This window comes from Poromitra crassiceps (assembly GCF_964638095.1).
Source record: "Poromitra crassiceps genome assembly, chromosome: 20".
Classification (NCBI taxonomy): domain Eukaryota; kingdom Metazoa; phylum Chordata; class Actinopteri; order Beryciformes; family Melamphaidae; genus Poromitra; species Poromitra crassiceps.
Genome location: NC_139637.1, coordinates 30,415,297 through 30,423,467, shown reverse-complemented (window position 1 = coordinate 30,423,467; position 8,171 = coordinate 30,415,297). Strand labels below are relative to the sequence as shown.

At 44.0% G+C, this 8,171-nt stretch overlaps 1 long non-coding RNA gene across 1 annotated transcript; it reads left to right on the top strand.

Annotated features, from left to right (window-relative positions):
* The first annotated feature begins 7,055 nt into the window (after positions 1–7,055).
* On the top strand, positions 7,056–7,697 carry LOC310795133. Its single transcript, XR_014553605.1, has 3 exons — positions 7,056–7,108; positions 7,266–7,419; positions 7,529–7,697. It is a non-coding gene; the product is annotated as an uncharacterized lncRNA (long non-coding RNA).
* The last annotated feature ends 474 nt before the right edge of the window (positions 7,698–8,171 follow it).

Below are 8,171 nucleotides of genomic sequence, written 5' to 3'. Positions count from 1 at the left end.
CCCCTCCATATGATTTAGTTGCCGACACCAGCAGCTTTCTGAAAAGTTACATTATTCTCAGCTGGGAGCCGGCGACACGCTGTAAAAAAGCGGGGGGATGCAGCGCACTTTTCAGTGCAGAGCAAACTCAGAGCAAACCGCAGCAGAGCCCCAGAGACACTCCTCCCACCGCGGAGGAGGAGGAGGAGGGGGGTGGGGCACGCAGGGCACTACAGCATACAACCATTGACAGTACACACAGACCCAGGCAGCAGCAGGCTCGATGCACAGAGAGCAAACAAGCTAGAATAGGCTATCTGATGCCCACCAGCAGTAAATCAAGACCAGCAAGAAGGTGTAGGGTCTGCGCACGCAGGGGCCAGCGCTGCTGGTTGCAGCAAAAAAATATTATTTGGCCAAACAAAATTCCTTTGTTTTCACTCTTTTATTGAAGGAAATTATTTTTGAGGTGTCATTACATCAGGAAATATTAGCTTCAGAGTCAATGATGTGCTTGAAATGCTTCATTTCACAAAGGGCTGAATATCTCAGATTCTAAATTGAAACGTGTCTTTTTGCTCAAAACAACCTATCTTCTCCGGCTCATAACTAAAGAACGGAAAATGGTATCAATAAACTTTTTTTTGCAGATGATAGAAGAGAGTCTCATCGTTCTTTGTGCGTGTTCGGTGTTTACATAGTAATATCACACAATATTCTGTGGGCCTCGAGAAATCACTGAAAACGCTCTGAAACTCTGGCACTCAGAGCGTCCGTTCTCCAAAAGTGGCTGGCACTCAATGAGTTAACCGAGCAGCAGCCAAAGCCCTTAAAGGAGCACTTCACCGAAAAACAATGCTAGTTTATTTTGAACATGAAACATAAAACTGTGAACAGTTTTGCAGACGTTCATTTAGTTTGACAGTTATCGAGAGTTGAGAGCTTTGGTTAAAGTTGATGCCATGCCATTCATGCACAAGTGACATCACTGGGCCACAACTTATCTCACGTCAACTCTCAATTTTACCTTTATTTATACAGGGGGGGTCTAACTGAGAGCAATGCTCTCTTTTTCAGGAGTGCCCTGTTCACATTCACACACACACATTCATACCTGGAAGCTGACCAGTACAACCACAGTCTGATCTGCTGGCCACTGAACAGCTTCACTGGAGAGGTTGGGGTTATGGGCCTTGCTTGCGCTGGTTTTCACTTTCCCAACCCAGGTTTATTCTCCTGGGGATTGAACCGACGACATTCCCGTCACAAGCTCGCTTCTCTAACCGCTATTGCTATTAAACTAAATGAACATCTGCAAAACTGCTTAGATTTGTTGGGATATGTGGGACATCATGCACAAAATGAATCAGCATGATTTTGGGTGAAGTTCTCCTTTAGGTTCATCCTGAAGCTGAGCTATCGTGTCTAGCTCCAAAACCTCCAACTCCATGAAGTCAGTGGACCACAACCAACTTCTGATCAAACACAAACTCAAGACATTTCCTCCACAAGAGCTTTTGGAGATTTTCTGAATAATTGTGCCATTAACAGATAAAAACACAGGGTTGTTTTCCTAGCGATTGACAGGTCATCGATTATGGCCAATAGCAGGCAGAGCTGCGATCTGCGGACGACAGGAAGTGGCATATGTCTAGACTTTAAAATGGCTGCCGCTGATATAGATGACCCTGCACACTGCGGTGCGACAGTGAAAGGCTTCGCCTCTTAATATAAAGTGACCGTGACATCGGACTGTGCAACCGTAAAATGTGTCCTCCGCATTAAACCCACCGTGGCACCAAGGACACCAGACTGTCAAACAACATGTGTGTGTGTGTGTGTGTGTGTGTGTGTGTGTGTGTTGGTTTGACGGTGTGTGTGTGTGTGTGTGTGTGTGTGTGTGTTGGTTTGACGGTGTGTGTGCGTGTTGGTTTGACGGTGTGTGTTGGAATGTATGTGTGTGTGTGTGTGTGATGTTGGTTTGACGGTGTGTGTGTGTGTGTGTGTTGGTTTGACGGTGTGTGTTGGAATGAATGTGTGTGTGTGTCCATGTCTATTTGTTCATCTAATTTGTAGCCTGTTAGAAAAAAACACTCGTCCTTGCAGCCCGTGTGGGTGTGTGTGCATATTTGTCTTTGTGTGTGTGTGTGTGTGTGTGTGTGTGCGCGTGCGTGCGTGCGTGTGTGTGTTTGTGCGCGCGTGCGTACGTGTGTGCGTGCATCTGTGTGTGCGTGCATGCGTGTGTGTGTGTGTGTGTGTGTGTGTGTGTGTGTGATGGAGTGTGAGGCGACAGATGTGACTGAGGGGAATACTAAATAGTGTAATGCAGACCGGCGTGACTGACAGAAAACGATAAGGGAAAAAAGGCAGACAGAGAGAAACAGAGAGAGAGACAGACAGACATAGAGAGACAGAGAGAGAGAGAAGATGATAGAGAGAACAGTGGGATTAGATAGAAATCCTGAGAGACAGACAGAAAGGGACAAGAAACAGACAGATCAGACAGAGAGACAGACAGGCAGACAGATCAGACAGACAGACAGACAGACAGACAGATAGACACACAGACAGGCAGACAGATCAGACAGACAGACAGACACACAGACAGGCAGACAGATCAGACAGACAGACAGACAGATAGACACACAGACAGGCAGACAGATCAGACAGACAGATAGACAGACAGACAGATCAGACAGACAGACAGACAGACACACAGACAGGCAGACAGATCAGACAGACAGACAGACAGACAGATCAGACAGACAGATAGACACACAGACAGACAGACAGATTAGACAGACAGACAGACAGACAGACAGACAGACAGATAGACACACACACAGACAGATCAGACAGACAGACAGATAGACACACAGACAGATCAGACAGACAGGTAGCCTGAATAGGAAAACGATGAGAAACGCAGTGCAGTAAGAAAGAGAGAGAGCGAGTCAAGAGCAGTAGAGACTAAAGAGAGAGAGAGAGAGAGAGAGAGAGAGAGAGAGAGAGAGAGAGAGAGAGAGCAGCTGTCAGCTTGGTACTTGTAAACAGAAAGCAGCATCTGTCCTGAGCCACATGCTGACATGCTTTTTCACACACTGGGACCCCTTTTTTATTATTCATTTTTTTAACATGCAGGGTAGTCCAATACAATTCTATAGAACTCCCACAATGTGCAGGGTAGTCCAGTAGACTTCTATAGAACTCCCACAACATGCAGGGTAGTCCAATAGACTTCTATAGAACTCCCACAATGTGCAGGGTAGTCCAATAGACGTATATAGAACTCCCACAATGTGCAGGGTAGTCCAATAGACTTCTATAGAACTCCCACAGCATGCAGGGTAGTCCAATACAATTCTATAGAACTCCCACAATGTGCAGGGTAGTCCAATAGACGTATATAGAACTCCCACAACGTGCAGGGTAGTCCAATAGACTTATATAGAACTCCCACAACGTGCAGGGTAGCCCAATAGACTTCTATATAACTCCCACAACGTGGAGGGTAGTCCAATAGACTTCTATAGAACTCCCACAACATGCAGGGTAGTCCAATAGACTTCTATAGAACTCCCACAATGTGCAGGGTAGTCCAATAGACTTCTATAGAACTCCCACAATGTGCAGTGTAGTCCAATAGACTTCTATAGAACAAATGTGCAGTGTAGTCCAATAGACTTCTATAGAACTCCCACAATGTGCAGGGTAGTCCAGTAGACTTCTATAGAACTCCCACAACGTGCAGGGTCGTCCAATAGACTTCTATAGAACTCCCACAACATGCAGGGTAGTCCAATAGACTTCTATAGAACTCCCACAATGTGCAGGGTAGTCCAATAGACTTCTATAGAACTCCCACAATGTGCAGTGTAGTCCAATAGACTTCTATAGAACTCCCACAACGTGCAGGGTAGTCCAATAGACTTCTATAGAACTCCCACAATGTGCAGTGTAGTCCAATAGACTTCTATAGAACTCCCACAACGTGCAGGGTCGTCCAATAGACTTCTATAGAACTCCCACAACATGCAGGGTAGTCCAATATGGATTTGGATTTGGATTTGGATTTATTTGACAATTTACAAAAAGATATGCATACATCTTTGCCCAGCAAGAATACATACAATTAAAAAAATCATCGAGGTTAAAAACACAATAAAGCCAAAAGGCTTATTTCCATTGTGGACCTCTGGGGATAGGGAGCGGGGTGGGGTAGAGAGGGGAGAAGAAGCGGGGTGGGGTAGATTAGACATTAGGCAACATCCAGGACAGAGAGCTACTTTATAGCCCATGAACAAAACATACAAACAAATCACAAGACATATCACACTATTAACACCTGCCAGTGCATCCTCAATCAAATTAAATTTATCTTCCACCACATCTTGAGTTGATTAAATTATTACAGTAAATAAAAATAAAAAACCATGAGAAAGCAAATACCCATCGCCGCCTAGCCCACCTAATATATGTCTATCAGATAGAGGCAGTCACTAACCACTTTTTCAAGGAGGCCTTAAATCCTCTTTCTGTGGCCAGTTCTTTGCAAGAGGATGGTAACTGGTTCCATAGCACTCCTGTTGTATACAAAAAGGAATTCTGCCCCATAGAACTCTTACATCTTTGTGGAATTATATTTGTATTGCTTCCTCTAGTGGAATAATTGTGAGTCTCACGCACCCAGCTAAAATAATTTAGCAGATAAGAGGGGACTGTAGCTTGTCTTATTCTAAAGGCCACCCCCAACTTCTGATCTGAGCTACCGTAAATTCCGGACTATAAGACGCACCGGTCTATAAGCCGCACCTTCAAAGGTGACTATTTTTTTCTTCTATAAGCCGCACCGGTCTATAAGCCGCGGGTGTTTTGATGTTTAATTACCATATGTAAGGCTTCGTGCACAGAGGGGATTGTCGGGAAACAGATGGCTGTTTGGGGAAGCTCCCATTTATTAACATTTCAACAAAACAAAAGTCAGGTCACTAATCCCCAGACAAAATCACACATTGTGGTATTTTTTGTTTTTTTTACAGTGCACACAGTGTCCGCGGTGTGGTGAAAAGAGGGCAAGAGAGGAAATTAAAACAGAAGTGGATTTATAGTTAGAAAGAGTGCTAAAGAAGAGAGAATTCCGTTTTTTATTTTTTTATTTTAGTTACTCACAGTACTATTGACCAGTCCAACTCAAAAGATATTCGGCTAAGATAATGTCGTGCCCTGTCCACCTCTGGTGGTTTCTCGCCTTCCTTCAGGTCCAGGATGTAACACAGGATTTTGCCACAAAAGCGTCCATGTCACCAATCTCAGCTCCTCTTTTACATTGATCAGGCGAATGTTATTTCTTTTACTCCTGCTGATTAAGTCATCAACCTGCGTGTGCAGGGTTTCGATTTTGCATTTTATCCATTTTCGGACTCACTGTGTTGTTTTTGTCCTCCAGTGCGCGGATGCGCTTTTCCGCATTATAAACTCTGTTCACGGTTGCCTTAGTTTCTTTAGTGAGTGAGTGGATGGACTTCTGCACGTTTTCAAACTTGTTTTCAAGCTGCTCAAAACCTCTGAGCGATGTCGGACTTAATCGATAGTGTTTCACGGAGTAAAAGTTTAGCCCAAGCGTGTATCTCCAGCCTCCAGCAGGTGAGTCATTTCCTCATTCATGGCGTGATTGCTTCGTCTTTTTCTTTCTGCTTACCTGTGTTGTGTTATGTTATGTTATGTTATGTTGTTAAAAGAGGGCAAGAGAGGAAATTAAAACAGAAGTGGATTTATAGTTAGAAAGAGTGCTAAAAAAGAGAGATTTTTTTTTTTTTTTGGAAAAAATCCATAGATAAGACGCACCGTTATATAAGCCGCAGGGGGCAAAAAAGGCCAAAAAACGGGAAAAAAGCCGCGGCTTATAGTCCGGAATTTACGGTACTCTCTTTCCCACGGGTAACCAGTTCAGCCCTTCAAAGTGCGATGAGCTGAGATGTGTACGTGGGTTAAGTTTGAGCACTGTCCTAACCAGCTTATTTTGTGATGTCTGAAGTCTGTGCTTTATTTGTTGTGGTGAGCCACTATACCAGGAAGTGCATGCATAATCATAGTGGCACTGCACTAAGGCCTCAGCTAATGTTTTCAGAGTGTTTGGATTTAAAAACTGCGATTTTCTTGCTAGAAATTTACGTTTTTGGTTTACTTTGGTTAGGACCTTTACAGCCATGTTCTCCCCTGACAATGATTTGTCCAAGACACAACCTAGGTAGTTTACCGACTCTTTGGCAGTAATGGCAGAATCGCCTACCTTCACTTCCAGAGCTGAAAGTCTGCCTAACTTAATTTTGGATCCGAAGAGGATTGACTCCGTTTTCCCTAGGTGAAGGGATAATTTGTTATCGGCTAACCAGGTGCTCACTCTGCCTAATTCCTTGCTCAGAATCTCTTCAACCACTGCCTTATCCTTGTGGGACACAAGGAGCGCTGAGTCATCTGCATACAAAAATAAATTAGTGTCACAAGCAGATACAAGGTCATTCACATACAGCAAGAAAAACAAAGGGCCAAGCAATTAGGGATGGGTACCGAACTCGGTACTTTTACAGGCACCGACCGAAAGTGGGCGGTACTACCGAGTATCAGTTCACATGACATGAAACGGTACCTCATTTCGGTACTTTTTTTTTTTTCTATTATAATTAAAAAATGTCGGTACTTGAACGCATCTCAGTGATACAAAGACAGCGAGCGAGATAGAAATTCCGACGCAAACTTGAAGGCAACACACACGAGGGTGGGTTACGTCAGCACGTCACTGCCAAAACAAGCAGAAGAGAAGAAGATGGCCTCTCGCTTGCGGTCCACTTCACAAAGATAGACTCAGACAACGCTCGCTGTAACATTTGCGATGCGAAGTGCAAAGCTGGCCAGGGGAACACCTCTAACTTGAGGAAACACTTGGTCAAGCATAAAATCTTTTTAAATGCGGAAGACTGTAAAGTGTTCGATAGCCTGAGGGTGGATGCTGCATCCACCAGCAGCAAAGCACCTACAGCCAGCAGCTCCTCTGCTTCGTTAGCTGAAACGGACAATGACGACGACGAAACTTCAAGTGTCGCAAGTGAGGCGTCGACTTCTTCAACATCAGGTAACGTCATTTAATTAGCTAACGTTAGCTGGATAGTTGTAGCTTATAACTTAGCATGTTTAGTAGCGTAACTAGCGTTGCTAACGTTATTATTATCCTCAGTTCGTGTCACCGTGAGACGTGTTATTCAACGTTACACTCTTGCTTTCTTTGCTAGGCCACCGTGTGAGAGTCGCACAGGAGACACCCTTCACCCTGGCGAAGAAAGCAGCTTTACCCCGGCAGAAAGTAAATGAGTGCCACAGGGCAGTGACTGCCTTCATTGTAAAAGGCATGTTGCCCTTCGCAACGGTGGAGTCTCCATGGTTCAGGTAAATTATTTATTTATGTATAAATGGGTGATAATGTGTGTGTGTGTGTGTGATATTCATAGAGTAAGCTAAGTTACTAACAATAGTTATTTTTATTGTCTATATATAGGGAGATGACAGGGACCCTGAACCCAAAATACTCCCCTCCCTCCAGAGACCTTCTCACAAACACACTTATCCCAGCTTGGTATCGTGTTGAGAAGAAGAATGTGAAGGAGGAACTCAGGGCAGTTGACCATATTGCAGTGACCGCTGATGGATGGAGCAGTGTGGCACAAGACCATTACCTCACGGTCACTACCTTGCTGCGACAAGTAAACTCTTGGTTTGGGAGGGAAGAGGGAGGGAGGGAGGGGTTTTATTTTGTTGGGTGCTGCTGCTAAACAAAAAAAATCTAAATAAAGAACAATGTTGAAATTGAGAAGTTTGGACTTATTTGTTTTACAACTGTACATTTTTGTTGTTGCAAAAAAAAAAAAAAAAAAAATGTTTTGTTTTGTTTTTTACTCAAAGAAGTATCGAAAAAGGTACCGTTTTTGGTACCGTACCGAATTCCAGGTACCGGTACCGTACCGGTATCGATTCAAATGTGAATGGTACCCAACCCTACAAGCAATAGACTTCTATAGAACTCCCACAATGTGCAGGGTAGTCCAATAGACTTCTATAGAACTCCCACAATGTGCAGTGTAGTCCAATAGACTTCTATAGAACTCCCACAACGTGCAGGGTAGTCCAATAGACTTCTATAG